The sequence below is a fragment of the Felis catus genome, chromosome F2, assembly GCF_018350175.1.
Source record: "Felis catus isolate Fca126 chromosome F2, F.catus_Fca126_mat1.0, whole genome shotgun sequence".
Taxonomy (NCBI): Eukaryota; Metazoa; Chordata; class Mammalia; order Carnivora; family Felidae; genus Felis; species Felis catus.
The window spans coordinates 22,175,878-22,198,804 of NC_058385.1; the positions used below are offsets into that span (position 1 = coordinate 22,175,878).

General features: G+C 38.0%; 1 protein-coding gene across 1 annotated transcript in view; it reads left to right on the top strand.

Annotated features, from left to right (window-relative positions):
* The window catches only part of KCNB2 (potassium voltage-gated channel subfamily B member 2), a 623,843-nt gene that overhangs the window by 82,268 nt on the left and 518,648 nt on the right, over nucleotides 1–22,927 (top strand). Inside the window, exon 3 of the mRNA XM_045049575.1 lies at nucleotides 255–449. The gene's annotated coding sequence lies outside the window, so the exon portion shown is untranslated. The remainder of the gene's footprint in view (nucleotides 1–254; nucleotides 450–22,927) is intronic.

Here is a 22,927-nt window from a genome sequence, read left to right on the forward strand (position 1 = left end):
TGGCAGCTATGTATATTTTCTTCCTTGTTTGTCATGGTGACAAGCTTCCAAGATGGCCCCCATGATTCCTGCCTCTTGATGCTCCCACCATGTGTAACCCCCTCCCAAATCAAACCAGGGTTATCTGTGTGTCCGAGAGGATACAGCAGAAATTACGGTATGCCAATTATAAGACTGTGATTTTTAAACAGGGCCCTGACACTTATCTCTTGGTCTCTCTGTCGTTTTCTCTTTCTGATCACTTGCTCTGGCAGAAGCTGGCCACCCTGTCATCATGAACAGTCCTATGGCGAAAACTACATGGCAAGGAGCTAAGGGCTCCAGCCAACAACCATGTGCACAAGCTTAGAAGTGAACTCTCCAGTTGCAATCAAGCCTTCAGATGGCTATAACCTTAGCCAACATCCTGACTGCAGAGCATGAGAGGTCCCTGAGCCAGAACCTCCCAGGTAAGTTTCTTGATTCTCAGGAACTGATGTAACTGAGGTAATAAATGTTTGTTGTTTTGGGCTCTTGTATTTTGAGGCAATTTATTATGCAGAAATAGGGAAACAATCCACTTATTATTTCACGTGTATAAATATTAGCTTATCCTCCTCCTTTTTTCCCAAAATTATTTTTTTTTTATTTTATGAGTATTATGGTGGTTTGCTTTATAACATGGACTCTCAGGTACAGAATAATCAAGTGAGATGGTGACTGAACTAAAAAGGAAACTACTGTCATCCAAAGATAGATAAAATGATTGACGGATTTTTGTGTCTCCACTTTTTGTAGGAGAGGGTAAGGTTATCTTCATTTGTACTCTTGAGGCACTATTGAGGAAAAGTAAAGACTATTCATCGTCTTCATATTACGTGGAAGTGTAAAGTAGTTGTCACTGTTGTGTGGAAGCTTAAATGTGGATAGAACGGTGTGTTTGAATACTGAATAGCCAAAAGGGCTGCTTATTTTTCGGATGTGTCTCAATCCCCATGTTCTCTTCTTTGCTCACTATTGCTGGGTTGGGGAATCTGAAAACTACATTTCCCATGTGCCTTTGCCAGCTGGTTTCCCGTTTGCTTCTGCCCATGGGAGACATGGAGGGAGGCCAGAAGATAACAACTTCATGGTTCTGGTTCTGACAGTAGTTGATAGTTACTAGTAATGGGCATAGAGCAGGAAGAGTCAGACTGCTGTGACTCCTGCATCCCAAGGAGTGTACTAACATCCATGGGGGTTCCAACTGCTACCTTGGTGACCTTTTATGATTCCAACCCTGACAGAAAGAACAGCCTCTCTGCATTTCTAGTATTGGCAGCTGCTGAGTGACTCAGGGCACAGCAGCTGGCTCAACACACAGGTCTAGCTCAAGGGGTGTCGGCAGCCTTCTGATCTTAACTATTACCCCTCCTCCTTTATGAACTCCTGCATACCCTCTAACTACTTTGTATATTATTCAGTATATCACTTCTATTTTTTTTTTAACGTTGATTCATTTTTTTGAGAGACAGAGAGACAGAGCATGAGTGGGGGAGGGGCACAGAGAGAGAGGGAGACACAGAATCCGAAGCAGGCTCCAGGCTCTGAGCTGTCAGCACAGAGCCTGACACGGGGTTTGAACTCACAAACTGTGAGATATGACCCGAGCTGAAGTCGGACGCTTAACCGCCTGAGCCACCCAGGCGCCCCTATCACTTCTATTTTAAATACCTTAAGTGGTTTGTGTCTTCCTGACTTGAACAAGACTAATATACATTCATACTTGATGGAGATGCACTTTGGGGAACAGCAAGCTTAAACACCTCTCTGAAAGTCCCTTCTTTATCTCGCAATATTTTGCAAACACATAAAAAATACTGTATTTTACCTGCATGTGTTCTTTTGAAGACTATGCATCCAACCAAAATTTGTTAACATCTGGAAACTATCACAGTGCTGACAGATATTTCCAGTGAGAAATAATGCAAAACAATCTATAATCCAGAAACTATAGTGAAATGAGCCATACCAAATTCTGTACTTAAATATTTAGCTACAAAGTAAAATTGGCCTGTACTTATTTACCTGGAAACTGGTATCCTCATTAGGGTATGTTGCACATCAGCACAATGTTAATGGACCCTTTCAAATCTTGTGTTCATTCCTTTGTTCCTTTTTTGTTCTCTGGTTTTTAATATGCTTCCCATGTCCTGAATGCATAAACAAGGAAATTGAAGGTGAAAGTGTTGATGCAGAGATGCATATTAATTGACAAATGCTGGTTGTGTATTTACCTGGGTTGGCCCCTGTCTACTTCCTCATCTTTCTCTATGCCCCTACTGCAGCCACAGTGGCCTCCTTGCTGGTCTTCAAACAAGCCCAGTCTGTTCCCATCTCAAGACTTATCCATTTGCTGTTACCTCTGCCTGAACGCTCTTCTCTCCTATCCTCACCTGCCTCACCCCTTCACATCATTACAATCTTTACTCAGATGGTAACATTTTAGGGATTCCCTCACTACCCTGACTCAAGTTGCCGACCCACCTGCTCCCTCTCCAGCCACTGGGCCTGCTTTGCTTTTCTTCCCAGCCCTTAGCTCTCCCTGAAATCATATTCTGTGTGTATAATCCTATTTTACTGTCTTTCTTTCACTGAGTGTAAACTCCAGGAGCCCAGGAAACTTGTCTTTGTTCACTGCCTTATATCCTGTTCCAAGAACAGTGAGTCTTGGAACATTTGCACATAGTGAGTCTCAATAACATTTATTAAATCAATGTTTTCATTTGTATATTTTCATTATTGTATGTATTCCATATTTTTACTTCTACAGTCTTAGCTTTACGATATATTTTAAGCATTATATGTTTTAAGCAATACAGAATGTGATGGTTAATTTTCTGTGTCAATTTACTGGGTCACAGGGTGCCCAAATATTTGGTCAAACATTATCCTGGCTGTTTCTGTGAGAATGTTTTTGGATGAGATTAACATTTAAATTGGTAGAGTGAGTGAAGGAGATTGCCCTCCCCAAAGTGGGTGGGCTTCATCCAATCAGTGGAAAGCCAGTATAGAACAAAAAAGCTGACCTTCCCCCAGGTAAGAGGGAATTCTTTCTGCCTGATTGCCTTCAAGCTGGAGCATCAGTGTTTTCCTGCCTTCGAACTTGGACTTCACATTGGCTCTTCCTGGGTCTAGAACTTGCCAGCTCTCAGACTAGAACTACACTTTAGGCTCTTCTGGGTCTCCAGCGTGTAGACTGCAGATCCATAATCATCCTGTGAGGCAATTTCTTATAATAATACATACATACACAAACACATTCTATTTATTCTGTTTCTCTGGAAAACCCTGGCTACTACACAAAAGCTATCTTTGTTTTCTATAAATGACAGACAGATAAACACTATCCATGTCAAGAGACTATCTCACAGGTGCCATTAGTCAAATTTTTCCTCAGGAGAATGATTATGGATGGTTTGATTCTGGTTACACTACTATTAAACACTGACCTCAAGGATCTTACAAGTCTTGGCTCGCTACTTTCATTCAAATGTGTAAACAGAGGTCAACACAATCAAGTTAAACTAAATGGCATTTCAATAACAATTTGCAAAAAAAAGTACCTTCTTTCATGCATTCATATTTGGTAGAGCCTGTGGCTCAGTTCAGAGCCTGTCATCACCAAGAGTGCGTTCATTTGCACCTCTCTGTTGTGATCACAGCATGTATATCGCCCCATCTTTGAACTGTGTTTCCTAAAAAATGAGTTAATTTTGCTTGATGAGTTGGTTTTAATTAAGAATATATATGTCTCTCACATTTGAATTACTTAAATCAAGTTCTTTTCATTTCCCCGTCCAGAGAAAACTAGACATCACATACATTTTGAATTCTAAAACATTTGTGATGATTTTTACTTGAAAGGAGTTCTAGTTGTAAAATATTGAGAAATTAACACCTTAGATACAAGAATCAATTTTGTGTGTCTTCACATTTTCCTATATCTAAGAACAGTCAAAAGTATGTGTTCTCTTCTCCATGCTAATTAAAGTTTATTGAAATATTAGAGAATAAATTATAACTCAGTCTCCTCCCATTGCTTTGTATTTTTTTTTTTTAGTTTTGTTGATTGTAAGTCAGAATTTAAAAGAGGGAGAAGGAAGCCCAAGAAGGTTGTGTGTCAATTCGAAGTTATTTTTGTTCTGCCTTTGCCACTCTCCTTTGGCATCTCTGTCTTTAGAGCTGTTTTCTTGAGGTAGTAGAGACTAATCTCAGCCCTCTTCATATCTTCGGCATCTTCTGGCATATAGTAAGTGCTCAGTAATGATTTTGGATAGCAGTAATTGCTCTTTATTTAAATAATAATTACTTAAATAAGAATTACACTTGTCCATGCCTTATAAAATGTGATCAATCAAACATTGGTATGGATTTGACTTGCCTGCCAAGATTTATACTATTTTGAGTAGTTCTCCTCATTCTGTGTCTGTAGGTTTTGGTTGCTTTTGTTTGCTGAGAAGGCACGCTGTCCCCCCCCCCCCTTCTAGTTTGCCCCAGTTACCCAGGTACTTGCATTTTTACACTAATGCTCTGAAATCATTTGGAGGGATAGAGTTTACTTGCCAATGACTCTCCTCTAGAAAAATATAAAGCACATTGTTCTGTTTTCTAACATTTTATGAGACAAACTTACCTCTCTCCTCTTTTTTAATTGTCTTGACTACTTCCATTAGTCTTGAACTAGCATTCTCTGTAATATGCAATTTCCAAATTCTCAAAGGTAGACCCATCACAGGTTCTAGCCTTGGTCCAAGCTTTATTATGTGGGTGTGGCCACCAATGGAAGCCTGTGCCCCTCCCTAAAGTTGATTCAGTGGAGCCATCAGTTGAAGCAGGTGGGTGTTTTCTGTTTTTACAGTTTAGAGAGAAAACACATTATAAGGAAATTTGAAAGATTTATTAGGTTAAAGAATTGAATGTGAAAGGTAACTTTTACCATCACACATTTTCTGATTCACGTCAAGAGAGTCTTTTGCTAGTACTATAACAAATTAGAGATCAAAGAACTAAAACATTTCAGAGCAGGAACCTATTGGTTAAAGAAAGATATGAAAATCACAGAAAAAAATACATAGCCAACAGAGATAATAACACAATTATTAGCAATTGTAGTGAAGTCATGCTAAGGTCAATGCCAGAATATTTAAACTTATCTGGTTAATTTAGATGAGTCAGATGTTTAATAATCGAAATAAAATGTCTACTTCAGCATTTTAAGTTTCAGACTATTGTCTCCCAAGGACAACACTAAAAATGTCATCACTAACAATTTTAATATGAATAGGAAAATGAACAGGGGTTACATTATGAACATTCTGAAATTACAAGGAAAGTGGTTTATAAGAGACAGATTTTCATGAAATTTCTGAAATGCCCCAAAGGGTAGTACTTTAAATGTTATTCTTTTAAAATAAGACAAGTATATCATAAAAAAGTAAACTTACCCTAAAAGGGTCGACAACACAGGCTGTTTAGTAAATGTGACTTCCTCTGGTCCAGGGAAGGGGGAAGTTCTCTCTCATATCATCACAAATGAGGCAGAGATTTGGAAATAGAGCTTGATATGTGATCTACTGGAAAGAACTATCTAAATTGAGAAGTACTTTGAAGTACATAGAAAGGATACTGAGATTGTCCCTCTGACCAGGGATTACTGCAAAAACTGTAAAACCCAAAGATGTGTTTCTAATTACACTGATGAACACATTCTACAGCATGCAATGATTAGATAAACCTTATTTTTGCTCATTTACAAATGTTGACCCTGTCAGGTGCCAGGTAGTCAGTGACTTGTATAGAAATCATATGCATTTGGGAACGTTTATTTGTCTAACCTTTTTAAAATCAAGCTCAGATTTCTATAGCACATCAGCTAGTTCAAACTTAAACAGTGCAAAAAAAAAAAAAAAAAGATTTACATAAATTACATAAGCACCCAAGCATTTATTTATTTAAATATAGTCTTAAGAGCTATAACAATGGTTGAACCTTGGATTTGAATTCTGGAAAAATCATAGAGGAAAGATTGATGAAGTATTATTAAAGGAGATATCTATCAAGCAACAGGACCTGCATGAACCCTAGAGAACCTTGAAAAACAGAAGAAAAAATGGAAATAGATTAAAACCAATAACATATAATTATCAGATAAGAATAATCATCTAACTGCAATACATGTGGAAGGGTATAAAATAAATATACTATACGACTATAAGCATAGCAATGCAAGCATGGCACGTCAATTATAATATCTGTATGTATCGACAAGGACTTGTTTGAATAGTTAATGTTTTAAAGGACTTAGTTTTTCAATCAGTTCTATATTATAATTCAGTATGATAAAGGATTTAATTTTTGGTGATTTGTGATTATAAAAATTTGATTATAAGTGCTATATTAGTTATTTGGGGGAATAGTCTTTTATTTAATGAAACACCACATTCTTCCACTGGATGGCAGCAATGGTTCAAAAACCAAAAGAGTTTAGAAAGGGGGCTTTAGTGTTGAAAACCTCACAGGACAAGTGCAAACCATACAGATAAACAGATAACTACTAAACCACAGTAATCTAGTTACCTAACCCATGACACGAAGTGTGTAATTTTTTGGAACTGTATGTTATGTCAAAATGAGCAATTAAAAACAAATATCGGCTTTTGTCTTATATCTTATTGGCAATATTGATTATGGCTTCGTAAGTTAGGATAAAAAAAAACAGTTTAAATGGTATCACAAATGGATTAATTACCATCAGACATACAAATAAGCTACAGAGATGGCAACGTATTTCTTTTCTCCAGCACACATTTTAAAGTAACAATTTGTTTTGAACTACTTTCAAGTAGGAATAATGTCATAATTATTTTAGTATTCCCTACGCCCAAACCTTTGGCTAGTGCCCGTACATATTCATTAAATACTTATTGAACAGAAGAATCAAGCTGAGGACATAGTCGATTTTATGTGGCTGTGAAAATTAGGTAAAATTCCCTTGCAGCTATCGCTGGCTTGCCATCTTTGCAATTGTTGTGAAGGAGTGTCAGCATTTATTTACTCAGTCAATGAAAGTATTGAAGACTTACTGTGTATCAGTTATTTGTTAGGTGTTGAGAGGTTAAACATGAATAATAGCAGGTTTGGGCCCTCAGAGAATTAACACTTAAATGGTATAGAGACTTGTAAACAAATAACTTTAGAAGACTCTAGAAATACTTACATACATACAGGAACTGCTGTGGGAGAAGAGAAAAGGGGACAATACATTCTAATAAGGGACAGGTCTCAAAAGTCTTTAAAAAGAAGTACCATTGAGGTATTTTGCAACCTGCTTACCCAAACTACCAAAATATTTGAATCGCTCATTGGTCAGCAACATAGAATATCAGAACCTAGTACTTACCAGAGAAAATATTGCACTTGAAGTCATCTGGCTCCTGTTAAAATTGAGGCTAACAACAGTGGGATTCACAGAAAACATTCTAAGTGTATGGAAGACATTATTTACTCTCGTAGGAAATAGCACAGGTTTGGGTCAGGTGCAGAACGTGTTTCTGCCTCCCCATGTCCCTCTCGATCTCGGTTAAGAGCTGTGTGAGTGGGCTGCCCCTCGCCCCAAAGGCATCATTAAGAAGAGTCCCAGAGAGCCCTCGTGGAAGCTCCTGCTCTTCCTCCAGCATCCCTCGGCTTCTAATCCCTCCTCTGCTCCCTCCTGCATCAAGGCTTCTGCCTAAGAGCCCTTTAGGGAGATCAGCATCCTGTTGTCCTTGTATCCAGGAGACTGGCCTCCTAGCTCCCTTCTACAGTGTTTGCAGAGAGTTGAATGGAAGGGAGCGTTATGTGGTCTTTGCATCGCCTCTGAGCCATTTACTTCTCTCGCACACAGGATTTCAGTGGCTTGACTTCTATGAATCCAGTTTTCCATCAGACACTTACTTTGTTTATTTAGTTCTGTTGGTAAATACGGAAACACACCATCCTAGTCATCCCCCAGAGCTAGGACTGTCAGCTACCAGGAGCTAAGAATAAGAGGGACTCAGTATTTAAACAAATACTGACATTTAAAGAAAATCTCTCTTTCTTTATTCTAAGAATTCAAAAACAAGATCCAAGCAATTATTTCTCACATACTTAAGTACACTCTAGCTAAAAATAGTGCCATGTTTTAATATCTGTAACTTAGAATTCTCATCCAAGCAAAAATGTTCTGATTCCCTGTGACCCTGTTGTTTTAAACATCTCCTAGGGAGAGTGATCCATAGATTTATCAGTACTGTATTTTAAAAGCATGAGTCCTCCCTAGCGAAAAACATATTTTCATTGGCCAAAAATAATTCTCTCACCCTCTCAATGGTTTTCCCCTCTCTAGTATAAGTCCTTATTAGGAAAAGTGGGAAGGAGATTGACATTATTTTGGTCTCTGATACATTATGACTGTCTAATAAGCAATTTCCATACATTGCCTCCTCTAGGCCTTATAACAAACCTCTTAGGGAGACATTATTATCTCCATTTTCCTGAGGAAAAAACAGATTCATGGGATTAAATAACATATCAAAGATCACGTAGCTAGAAAAATGTCAATCCTGGGTTTTAAGCCATGGTTGATCTGATTTTAAGTTGCTGCTTTTAGATTTGTGAGATTTTACCTATTCTTGACATGTGTAGTAGACTGTCTTCCTCTAGCCCTGACTTCAGAGGAAAGGAGTGGAGTAATGAGACAATTTTCTGTAATGTACAAGATCATGTACCCAATATCACATCAATAATTAAATGTGGTTTGCTTACATATATAGTTATGTTTTGGTGCAGGTGAGACTCACAATTCAATAGCAACAATGAGAATGAATTGGCATTTAAATGATAAAATCCGGCTTATACACTGTATCTTTTTTACCCTCGTTGGATATATTGAAATGAAACCACCACCATGTAAAATGGCTCATGGTGAACTAACAGCATGTCCTGTAGTTTTCAGTGTGTGGTTGGATCTTCCTGATGTTTCAATTTTATTCAAAGCCAGAGGATTACAACCTTCCCTGCCCCCCCCAAACCCTCCGATCATTACCTTCTCTTATCTTTTAAGTTACCTGACAATCAAGAAGATGGACAATGGCCTTTGTTCTTCACGTAAGAGGGCAGAACATGATAGGCCTTTCGTGGATCAGCAACTTTTTGTATTGGCCTTAAGGCTCTTGCATCTTTGTCTTACTTGGTAAGGATTTTGGTGTGGTTTGAAGTCGTCCTTTGAGGTGCAAGAAAGTAACTCCCACTTCCAAGTTCTGACTCCATTTGTATTTTTTGATGTTCTCTCGTGGCTCCACCAATCTCTTGATTTTGGTACCACATTGGTCTTTTCATAAAACCTAATTTGAAAGTAGTCCCTGTTCTTCATTCTAAATTTGCTTGTATATTTGTCTTAAACACCTCTGATTTTCTTCCTAGGCATGCCTGCGTAAATTTAACTATACACAGTCCTTTTTGACCTCAATATGTCATTGGTGCTCAAAATATGTTATTACTAGAATAGTTTTTGCTGTGAGTAATAAAACTTGGATTCCAATGGTGATATCATCAAGGATCCAGCTTCTTTCCATGTCTTCTCAACCATGCCAGGTTTGGTTCCTTCTTTAGGTTGGTAGCAATATAGCTATGGAAATTCTAGTCCTCTCGTTCTGACTTCTTATCTAGAAAAGAAAAGACAATCCTTTTTTTGAGGTCTCTCTTTGGAGTCAGGGAAATGTTTCCTGGAAGTCCCTGCAGGGGACTCCCCTCATGTCTCATTGGCCCTATTTCCATTCTTGAACCATTCTCTGGCAAGAGGAATAGACATGCCATGACTGGCTGAGGCCAGTCACCTGGGTGGAATGAATGTTAGGGAATCAACTATAATATTCGTATGCAGTGAATTTCTTGTAAGCATGTTGTAGTTAATGATAATGCTAATGTACTATTTGTTTGTGTGCATGGTGACTCTCTTGACATTAGAGTCTATTGAAAATAGAGAAACATTTCATACATTCTAATATTATTGGTTGCAGAACTATAAAACATGTTTCATGCAATGTTCCTGTTTTGTTTACAGGTCTTACCATATGCAGGAACTCTCTAATATAATGTCAAGAAACTTATCCAAAGCTACAGTATGATTGAATTATATTGTCTACTTTATCCTTATATAACAAAAATGTATCCTTAAAAATGCAGGGTATTAAGTGATGCCTTTTACCATAGCCTGATTTTAGCAGAGGTCCAGGGGCTGAGAAAAAGCATAGGAATCAGGATAGCTCTGCAATTATGCTAAGAGACTGTGACACTGGTTTTGCCAGCATTAGTAAATCATCCACTTCCAAAATACCCAAAAGAAGGAAATTGAGAACATCGATAGATTTCTTTGATTAGGGTTGTCATTGAGTTATGCTTCCCTCCCATGCTGTGGGTGAGAATAAAGGGGCACTTACTCCAAGTGAGAGGAACTGTAAAAGTACCACAAACATATGTCCACTAGTATTTGGAGGTACCTGACGAATAGCTGAAAAGGTCTAAGGGGAAGGGGCTGTCTAATCACTCTCAAGGCAGAGCAAGGGGAGATTAAAAACTAATAAAATAGAGTAACATATTAGTTTTATATTTTGTATAACAAATTACTACAAATTTAGAAACCTAACATAATACCATTTATTTATTTTTTTTTCCAAATCCATAGATCAGAATCCAGAAGGACTTGACTGTGTTCTTTGCTTAGGATCTCATAAGACTAAAGTCAAGGTATCTGCCATGCTGGGCTCTTTTCTGGAAGATCTAGGAAAAATCCACTTTTAAGCTAATTCAGGTTGTTGGAAAAATCCAGTTACTGGTGGTTGTAGGACTGAGGTCCATATTCCCTTGCTGGCCATCACTTGGAGGCTAGTCTTTGCTCCTGGAAGCTGCCTGGATTCCTCATTGCATGTTTCTCTCCATCTACAAAGCCAGAAATGGCCTGATGCTTCATGATCCGTCTCATGCTTGAAACCTCTCTTAATTTCCTTTTTGCCACCAGCCAGAGAAGGCTCATTGTTTTTAAGGTCTTATGTGTCCAGATTATACCCACCCAAATAATTTCCATATCTGGCAGTCAAGTGTTCCCTATAACATAACATAATCATGAGAATGATATCTTCGTATATTCATAGGTTCTGGGGATTAGGACACAGCTCTTTACTTGGGCCAGTTTAGAAGTTCTGCTGACCACAAGCATTTTGCTTCATCACAGTGTGGTAGCCAAGAAATAAATACAGCATGTTAAAATGCAGGTCAGGTCCCAGTGGTGTGGGAACAGCAGGAGGTGGTGATTATTGGGATCCATCTTACCATGGTCTGCCTGCCATACCATCTAATATCCCTGTTTTCTCCATGAAGTAGGAGGCTGAGAGTCAGTGGGAGCTGCTATGGCCAGAAGTTTGGAAAGAGTCACAGAATTTTCAGATAGTCATAGTGGATAATGAGGAAGCACATAGACTAGGGAAACACAGAAGGCTTGCTGGACAATATCACATGACTCCTTGAGGTTGGACATTTAAGAATTTAGATTATTTAAAAGACTTACAAAATGTTTCTGGTTTTCAAAAATCTCAGTCTGATCTGTGTGGTGTATATACCAGACAGCATTTCTAGATTCATGAATGGTCTGAGGGACTGTGATTAATTTAACTATAGCAAACATGCCATTCTTTTCAAGAATATCTGATGGGCAGCCATTGCCCCAAGGAGATTTTCTACCCAAAGTCTACAGATTCACACTCAGATACATGTTTATTTTAGAGGAAAATAACCAAAAAGTTAGCCAATATGATAGTATAATTAAAATGTGAAATTACTACTGAGAAATCAAGGTGGGCCACCTGAGTGGCTCAGTCAGTTAAGCGTCTGACTCTTGATTTCGGCTCAGGTCGTGATCTCATGGTTTGGTTTGTGAGTTCAAGTGCTGCATCGGGCTCTGCACTGACAGCATGGAGGCTACTTGGGATTCTGTCTTTCCCTCTCTTTCTGCCCCTTCCCCACTTGTGCTCATGCTCTCTCTCTCTCATGCAAAATAAATAAACAAACTTAAAAAAAAAAGAAATGTATAGTTGGGTAAATGTTTAATGTTAAAACAATTGAGCTAACACTGAGTTGGCAACTGTGTCATCTGATCTCAGTTTTCTTTAGGATCCTACAGCCTTAGACAGTTTGAACAACCTTGCATTGAACAAAGCTACTGAATGAAAATGGTGCTCAATAAGCAGATGAAAAGTATGTAATTTTATAACTCTAATGTGTATTACTGGGCAATAGAATCTTGTTCTGACTTTAGACAATGTACTTAATCTCTCTGAACCTTAGTTTCTTTATCTGAAAAATTGCAACAATATCTCTCTCACAGATTATTAGTATTAAATAAAACAGCATATGTAATTAGTACAGAGTAAGCAATATAGGCATTTATTTATTATACATGCATTTTGATTACCCAAGTTACCCTAAAAAGAATTATTAATCCACATGTTGTCATTCTAACCTAAATAACTGTGAAACCAAATCAGTGCCCAAGATCTAGTCTTGAATTTTTTTTTCTTGTTGGGAGGGGAGTCTAAAAATAAATGCAAAGCCCTTTTCAATAATAGATACTTTATCTTAATTTTCAACTTGTTCAAAAGGTTGATTTACAATCGTTTATTGTGTTCTGATGCTGTCAAAGAACCCAATTATTTCTCTGATGGAATTGACCTATAAATGTTCATACTTCAGAAGCCTTAGTAAATAAATATTAGAGAATCTCACAAAAGCTATGAATGAAAAATGTACATTGAGTTCAACCAGGAGAGAAATGAATATAATCAGACTGTACTTGGTTTTGAAATTGGAGAGCAAAGAGAGTTAAGTGGCTAATTTTATGACAAATTGGAATTCATTCATTGCCAAAGTATATTGAATGGTTTGTTGTAGATTCAAAAAAAAAAAGGTAGGATTATTAATTGAATTTTAATTATATTGGCCTTTTCAGTGGCCTTTTTTGTTCATATAAAACTTAAATTTTGCTATTCAATTGAACTGGACTTTGAAAAAGGGTGAAGTACATTTCAGTTTAGCATCTGCTGTTTTTAATAAGTTAATCCATCATTGATAATCAAGGAATGTATGCATGCAGATAATAGTGCCATTCATATGTCACAAACCATATTTACTGTCTCATTCAAACTAATAATATATACACAAAAATTAAAGGCTGGAGTGATCATTTAAAATTTCTAATCACTTTTGACCGTTTGATCCTACTCACTTAGTAAGCAACATTTACTTCCAACATTTAGTTCTCACAATAGAATTTATTTGGATGAATTAGAACTATTACATAAAACATGGAACTATCAAGGCCAAGACCAAACACAAAATCCCGCACACATGCACGCTCGTGTGCACATGCACATCTTTGCTGCGGCACGTGAATGTTTGTGATTATACACTACTCGTTCATTAATTCAATGAGCAAACAAAAGTGAGGTCCACATCATGGTGTCAGGCATTGATCTATGTTCTGTAGATACCATATTAATCAAAATATAGTCACTGCCCTCAAAAAGCTCACAGATCAGAGAATACAACAGACAATCATAATACCCTGTTGTAAGTGTTCCAAATAGTAAAAGGTATCTTGGGCTCATATAGGAAGACCAGCTTCTCTCTTCTCTTATCCCAACAAACAGACCGTTTCCTGGTAGGTAACATTGGCCAAATGGAGACAAAAATATATATATAGGTGATTTTGTACATAGGCATAGATTCCCCTAGAAAATCAAGTTAATCCACATGTCGTACTGACTCTCACTATATTTGAATTACATTTTTTCAGATATCTAGTTTACTGTAGGAACATCCAGTTTTACCCATGCCCTGCCACTTTAATTTTTTTCAAGGAGCATCATGGTTATACTTATCTGAATAATTATTTACATGAAACACAACTGAAGGAATTTATATTAACTCTTAATAATTACTTTCTTGGTGTTGAAAATTGGGAGAATATCACCTTGTGCATCATCTATTTCTGTGCCTTTGAATTTTTCAATATACATGTATGACTTCCATGATCAGAAAACAATAAGGATATTTTCACTAAATATTTTCACTAAATATTTCCTAAAGACCTCAAGAACTTTTCTAGCTATCACTCTCTTTCTCTTTTACTTCATAATCAAATGTATTTAAAGAATGTTCCATACTCCTTTTCGGTTCATCTCCCATTTCTTCCACAAACTAGTGAAGCTGACTTTCCCTTCCTATTTTCCCTCACCCTGTGGTAAAACAACAAAAGCATATCTCATCTCTTTTATTTTTTTTGTAAAGTCAGATGTAAAGTCTTTATCTTATTCCTTTCTCCCTTGAGCCACTATGTGCTATCATTTTAATTTTTCTCTCTTCTTTCTCAACTCCTTTTCTAAACTGGATCGCCAACAAAGTAACAAACCAATTCCTTTCTGTGGCCCTCGCCCCCTTATGTATTCTCAACACAGCAGCCTTTTATGGCTATGTTACATCTGTCATTCTTCTTTTTTTTTTTTAATTTTTTTTTTAATGTTTACTTATTTTTGAGAGAGACAGAGACAGAATGTGAGTGGGTTAGGGGCAGAGAGAGAGGGAGACACAGAAGCAGAAGCAGGCTCCAGGCTCTGAGCTGTCAGCACAGAGCCCGACATGGGGCTCGAACTCACGAGCTGTGAGATCATGACCTGAGCCGAAGTCGGACGCTCAACCGACTGAGCCACCCAGGCGCCCCCTGATTGTGTTTTTAAACAGTAAAGTAACTTGAATTTAATAACAAAAGAAATCCTATCCTCATGCAGCTGTAATGAGCAACTAAACAGAAAATACAATTTTTGATCTTTAAATATATCACGAAGAAATTTAAGGCAAGATAAAAGTGTAGAAAATACGGGAAGATAAACACTAGTGACAAAGATAGTAAGGGAAGATGTCTCTATAGAGGGGATATTTGACATGATGATGATCATGATGATGGAGCAGATGGTAATTACATAATGACAATGATGAGAAAGAAAGTTATAAAGAAGGGGCCAAAAGTTAAGCAGAAAGTTGCCGGGCACTGGAGCATCTGGGTGACTCGGTTGGTTAAGTGTCCAACTCTTGATTTTGACTCAGGTCATGATCTCACAGTTCATGAGATTGAGCCCAGCATCAGGCTCGGTGCTGACAGCGTGGAGCCTGTTTAGGATTCTCTCCCTCCCTCCCTCTCTGCCCCTCGTGTGCACCCTGTCTCCCCAAAATAAAGACATAACCTTAAAAATAAAAAGAAAGAAGTTGTTGGGCACTCAAGTGCAGCTCTATAACATCCCCACTACATAGTGCTGATTCCCTAGAACAAGTTGTCTTCTTGTGCCTAATTTGTTAAATGCTTGAATAAAAGATTGTGCAAAAATGTGAGAATAGCACCATTAGTACTGTTCCTGGTTCCATTACATTTTGTTCTTTTCCAAATTGCTTGTTTACTCTCTTAAAAAATACATCATTTATACTTTCTAGGATGGATCACAATGTATTTTAAATAAGATCATAGCTATCACTATTTCTTATTGACTGCAAAAGTTCATAATTCTCAAAGAAAATAAACAATAAGTTCTCATTTTAATGAAGACTGTGACCTAAAGCAAATTGGACATGCCTAATCTCTTTTCAGTAATCAATTAAAGTTTCCAGCAGGAGACCAACCAAAGAAGTTCCAAGTAATGATTTTCCTTGGCATTAACATTATTATTTCTTCCTCTGGGTAGCTAGTCCTGTTCCTCCCCTCACCCCCACACTCCCACCCAGAAAGCTTTTAATGGTGGGAGTCCTTTCCAATAGAATCCTGACACTTCGAGGCACAGAGCAAGAATATATATCTGAAATAAGCAGTCCTCTTAGTTACTTGAAGCATAACATCATTTTCACTTTTTTCAGAAGTCTTGATCTTTTGCAGTCCTATACCTATTTGATTCCCCTTTCTAAATCTTTTTGCATTCAATAATTCCAATCACCCTTCTCTTCTATTTATTTACACCCAAAATAGACCCAATAAGAAGGATGTTTTGACTGATATTTCCATTTTACAGGACTGAAAAATTCATGTTCATATTAAAAGGCAAAATTCCTAGAGGCAAATTAGCTATTTACTGATCTATTTCAATAATTTTTTAGAATTAAAGCAGTGTTATTCTTCTGGATAATGACAAAAACATAAGCCAATTACAAATTTTTACTTTATTGTGTGAGGCCAAGGGCTTGGCATAGCCCATGTAAATCATATAAAAGGTTTTTGGTTTCCATGTACTTTTGTAAGTCTAGATATTTGAATGTGACATTACATGATCAAAAAATAAGTAAGCAGATAGGACACACGAGGCATGGGATTATTTCAATGACAGTGCAACATATATGGATCTGGCATATATCGCAAAGCTAATGCAGAAGAAAAGATGTGAAATCAAAGTTGTTGTTTTTCTTAAAATATGAACTATGAAATACATCCCAGTGTATTCCCATTTGTTTATAAATAACGATTGCGGGGCACCTGGTGGCTCAGTCCATTGGGCGTCCGACTCCGGCTTAGGTCATGATCTTGTGGTCTGTGAGTTCGAGCCCCATGTCGGGCTCTGTGCTGACAGCTCGAAGCCTGGAGCCTGCTTTGGATTCTGTGTCCCCCTTGCTTTCTGCCCCCTCCCCCACTCATGCTCTGTCTCTCTCTGTCTCAAAAATAAATAAACATTAAAAAAAATTATAAATACCGATTGCAAAATACCTTAAAATATTAATCTTCCTGCCCTGCTTTCCTACCCTTTCTTAAAATTTGTTTCTTCTCTTGAAAGAAACATGCAAGGGCCTGGAAGAGACAGAATTTTTATAGTGCTGGAAAAAGAGGTCCATGTTTTATTTTTTTACATAAACTTATATGTGAAATCAGTGATCTCCTAGTCTTGAAAAGCCAAAAACCCTTGAAAATCAATGATGACAAAAACGATTTTTCTCTCAGGTATCCATTGCCAAAGTGGAAAGAGCACTATTATGCTAGTAATGGGATTTGCATAAGAAATAATTTTCGTTTGATATATTTTAAGAACAATTCTTCTGAACAAATAGGGATTTCCACTCCTTTGAAAATAAGTTGTTCTCACAATGTGTTTGTTTCCTATTAAGAAAAAAAATTGTTTGCTCATTTGAGTGTTAAGGATTTATCTGTGACAGATTCCCAAAAGGAGTGGCATCTTGAATTATGTGTGCCTGTTGGAGTCGGGGTTTAAGGAGTAATTGCAATTGAGGGGGGTTTATAAGCAAAAATGACCCTTCTCAAAGAAGGAAGCTCCTATTAACTAAGCAATGCTTTACAATCTCTGCACAGTCAGAAGAGTTCTTTTCTGCACTAAGCTACTATCTACTCCATAAATTGCCCAGGAATGGATGTAGGTTGGTGCCTCTTGAAGGCAGAAATGTCCACTTCAAACACCCACGACTTGCAGTGATCACCTTTAATCTCCTCAGCAGGGAGGGAGACCATGTACTAGGCGATTAGCTTAATAACTAAGAGAGCTAATTAACTCTATTAACTAATAACTAAAAAAGAGAGCCCAAGACTCTCTTTTCTTTATCTTGCCACATTTAAAATCAACAGTTATTATAAGGCCAATTTAAGTAGCAGGCTTTCAACGAAAGGCTTTTTCAGAGATTCGGTTCTACTCTCTTGGCCTTTGTTAGGGGTTGAATTGAGTCCCTCAAGAAAGTATGTTGAGGCCCTAACTCCTAGTATCTGTGACTGTGACCTTATTTGGAAGTAGGATCTTTGCAAATTTAATCATGTTAACATGAGGCCATTAGGATGAGACCTATTCCATGGTAACTGGTGTCCTTGTAAAAAGGCCATGTGAAGACACAGAGAAGTAAGATGCCATGCAACAATGGAGGCGGATATTGGAATGGTGCATCTACAAGCTAGGGAATGCAAGGATTGTGGGTAACCACCAGAAGCTATGAAGAGGCATAGAACAAATTGTCCCCCAGAGCCCTCACGTGGAGTCAACCCTGCTGACACCTTGATTTTGGACTTCCAGCCTCCAGAGCTGGAAGGCAATACATTTCTGTTGCTTTAACTACAGGATTATGGTACTTTGTTAGAGCAGCCCTAGGAAACTAGCACAGTCTTGGAAAGCACTTTACCACACACCCTGTTTCCCCCTCATCTTCAAATCTCAAGGGACTCAGATGATAGCAGCTCACCTTTCTGACTGCATTGTAGTCTGTGCCCTTACTACTTACTCTAACCTATCCCTGGCTAACTTCATATCACCATCTCAGGGAAAGGATACTGTAATATCTCTTTTCTGGCTGCCTTAGAGATACTCTAAGCCCTATCATGACACTTTCTGGTCATTTCCCTTCTTTGAGAAAGCAACAGCTTCCACACAAATCTTATATTTATATTTAATTACTTTATTCTTTTATAAGGCAAGGATACCCTCAAATTGTGATTATTAACCTCCAAAATTATTGATGAGTCTGTTGTGAATAAACAAAGTTACCTGTGTCCAGAGAGGGAACATAGTTCATTAGATAAACTTCTAGATTTAAATTCTGCCCCTTGGCATCAGTTTTCCTGCGAACTTGGGGAAAATCACTTAATCTTTCCGTACCTCAGTTTAATAATATTGGCTTACCTTACAGAGATGTCCTGAAGATTAAGTAATATTGAATTGAAAAACATTTGAGAACTATAAAGATACATGTAAAGGTTAAAAAAGATGACCCTTCTTGACCTGAGAGGGAAGTTGAGGTCTTGATTAATTTACATTATGTAGCCACATACCGTTCCCAAAAGATTCTTCTTGCAAAAAACAGGCTGTCCATTAAATTTGGAGTGATAGAAAGTCACCTCACAAGGTAGGACTGATATATCTTTCACTGATTGCACATTATTCACATATAATGTGAATGTAGTTAATATATATTAACTACAATAGCAGGATATTAACTACAATATTAACTACAATAGCAGGATAAAACAGTGTTTCTGCTGGCATGCACTATATGTTCACATTACTTTTTTTTTCTGCAGTATTTCTTAGAGGAAAACTGCCAGAACTTATCATGGTTCTAAGTCATAATATATTACAACTCCCCAAACCATAGACAGACTCTCTGTTTAGAGCAACTGAGATGTCTTCTATGTTTGAATTTTGGTACATTATATCATTTGGGGAGGACAATGGGTTATTATAATTCATTTCACATCCAGATTTACATAGCTTAAAATGGTTTTCCTTCAGGAGTGTACGGATTGGGCCATTGAGATCAGCCCAGGAAATGGAAGATATAAGTCATGGTATTTCGTTACTTCATTTTACAAGTAGTTTGTTCACTGCTGCTTCATTCTGTGCCCTTGTTGAACACTGTTGCTTTATTGCATTTAAACCTTGAGATTATTTTTTATTTGCTAAATCATTTTATTTTCTAATTTATATAATTGTATCATTGGCAGATTTCTCTTTTAAGGATCTGGGACCTAGATATTGAGAAGGTGGTAAATTTAGTTACTGTTGCATCCTCCCAGGCATCAGAAGAGGGATGGCTATAATGCTCACTCTTTGTGGTGTTCAGGAAGAATAGCACCAACCCCGTATTCAGTGATAGGATGAAATGAACCATGGAACTCAGTTGCCTGGTTGCTCCTTTGATTAAGCTTCTTTGTTTCCTGTTGGCTTAAAGGCAGTCTATAGATTTCTATGCTCTTTTCTGGGTGTCCTTGAGACATTGTAGCTTGTTAAGTCCTAGAGAAGATATGTGACTTAATCTCCTTTCCCATACCTTTAGGAGAGGAGCAAGTGTGGTTACCAGTCAGGACTTAGGACATCTTCTGGAGGCAGTCTCAACTGGTGGTGGGAGACCACCCTGTCCCAACCTTGAAGCTGTGAGTGGACTCTCCACCTCACATCATCTCTTGCCTTATCCATCTCCTACCTGAGAGGGGTCTCCTTGTGAGACTTTGCTATGCAGCTCCCTGAAAAAATACACTGCTTGCTTTCTTCTGTTTTCTAAACTTGGCTAACAGAGAATTTTAAGACTCTATCAGGTCTCTAATCAGTGTGAGCTTACAGTAAATAGTCCTAGAAGTGTGTTATTTTAATAGAGTTGTTATACTTTCTCTTCAGTAATGCCCATCTATACTACCTATTGCAACAGTATTTTGGATTCAAACCCATAAGTGAAATCTCCTCTTTGCACAGTCAAAATTTTTAAGTGAGAGATCCAGGCACTACCAAATATTACCCAGAGTGATTTCCAAAATTGAGTACCATTAAGAATTTCTAGGGTGCTTCCTCAAATTGTAGATTACCCAACATGACCCAAGAAATACTGATAGCAAGTGAATCTTATGCAGGCATGTGGTAGCTTTCTCCAAGATGGCTGTCATTAGTTCTTTCCCTCCTTGTATGGGGATACCATTCTGCCATGAAGAAGTGGAGTCGGTTCCTTTACCTCTTTTGAATCAGGCTGGCCTATGGCTTTGACCAATATAATACAGAAGGAGTTACACTGTGGGCATTTTAAGCTGGTAGCTTGGACCTGGTTTTCTTGGAATTCTCATTCTAGGAAAAGTTAGCTGCCACTGAGAAGACTAACTATCATGAGAGCACCATGCTGTAAGAACCATCCAGGCCATAGGTGTTGTATATTAGCTCCATGGTAAACATAGCCTTCTGGGTCAATCTAGGGTAGTGATTTAGAGATACAAATGGGTCCTTTTTCAGAATTAAAAACACCCCAGGATGAGCTACTATAATGAAACCCAGATAGAGGACTCCCCATGCTCTGCTCAAGAATCACCTTTCTCTTGCATGTACGCACCATCATTAAAAACAAACAAAACCTGGAGCCTATACATCTGCAACATATGCATAATAATTTAGTTATAAATTACATATACACAAATGCAACTTTTAAATGGCTGAGATGACAAACAAATGGTGTGAGATAATAGAATATATATCTGCCCCCAGTTCCTGGCACAGAGTTCCGGAAACCCTTGTAATTTCTTCAGTGATAAGAGTACTAGGAACACCTCTTGTTTTCATATTTGTCTTTCACCCTGTCCCTACACAGGGCTCTTAGAAACCCTTGTAGATTCCCAAGTGACTAGAGTACTGGGAGCATCTTTTGTTCTAATAAGGTGACTCTGGGTGGGCCCCTGTATGGCTCCTGGATGGGAGCTGGTCACCAGAGGGACCAAACCATGATTAGAAGCTTAAAATTTTCAGCTCCATCCACTGCCCTCCAGAAGGTGAAGAGGAGCTAGAAATAGTGTCGATAATTGATTTTGCCTACATGTTGAAGCCTCCATAAAAATCCCAAAGTATGAGGTGGGAGAGCTTCCAAGGTTGGAAAATGGGTGAGGTGAGGGGAGAGGGGTTATATTTAGAGACAGCATGGAAGCTCCCAGTCCCTTCCTACATCCCTTGCCCTATGCATCTCTTCCATCTGGCTATTTGTTTATATCCTGTATCAGATCCTTGTATAATAAACTGGTAAATGGTAAGTAAACAGTTTTCCTCAAACCTGAGAAGAGGTACCTCAGATTTATAGCTAGTTGGTCAGAAACACAGTTGCAACCTGGACATGTGTCCCTATCTGAAGGGGCGGCAGTCTTGTGGGACTGAGCCCTTAACCTGTGGGATCTAACACTGTCTCCACATAGACAGAATCAGAATTGAGTTAAATTGTAGGACACCCAGCTGGTGTCACAGAGAATTGCTTGCACCTGCCCCCCCCAACATACACACATTTGGTAACTAGAAGTGTCAGAAGCGAAGTGTTTTGTGTGAGTAGTAAAGGACATACAAAGTAGGGAAGAACTGAGGTCTTTTAATACAAATGGAAATACATTTTAAAGCTTATTTACCTTGAGAGAGACAGAGCAGGGGAGGGGCAGAGGGAGGGAGGGGAAGATTGAGAGAGAGAGAGAGAGAGAGAGAGAGAATCCTAAGCAGGCTCTGTGCTGTCAGTGCACAGCCCGATTTGGGGCTTGATCCTGTGAACCATGAGATCATGACTTTGAGCTGAAATCAAGAGTCAGATGCTTAACCAACTGAGCCACCAGATGCCCCACACAAATGGAAATTTTATTTTCTTTTCATACCCCAGAAGATCATCTTGCCCACCCGTCTTGGAAGCTGCTGGTCTGGGGAATGAGGCTGGCCTCATGTCCAGTCCTCAGTGTGTTTGTACTGCAACTCCACTGACTTAGGCATGCTTCAGTGGATTCCTCTGCCAAAAAGAAAACCAAAACCACTTTTTATTGTATGAAATTTCAGGATATGCCAGAGTAAAGAGAATAAATGATGAACTCCCACTGACCCATCATCCATCTTAAAGAATTAGCAAAGACTGATCAAAGTTGTTCATCTGTTCATCTCCTTCATACCCCATTCTCCTGTCCTCAGTATATTATTTTGAACCAAGCCATATAATTTCATTTACAGTCTTTTATTTTACACATCTAAGAGTTAAAGTGTTTTTTTAATGCATCATAGTGCCACTATCACATTAACAAAAATTAACAGCAATTCCTTAATATTCTAAAATATCCAGTCTGCGTTCAAATGTTCACAATTGTCTTATGTATTTTTAACTGTGTTTGCATCAAGAATGAAAATAAGGCTGATGCATTTAATTGGTTGTAAAGCTCTTAAATATTTTTAAAATACCCAGCCTTCTATTTTTTTTTTTTCAGATTGTTTGTGTAATGACCTATTTTTTTGTTTGTTTTTCCCCTTTACATCTTCTATGGTCTGGATTTTGCTGATTGCAAAATGGTATTTTTTTAATGTGTTTCTTTACAGCCTGTATCTTCTGG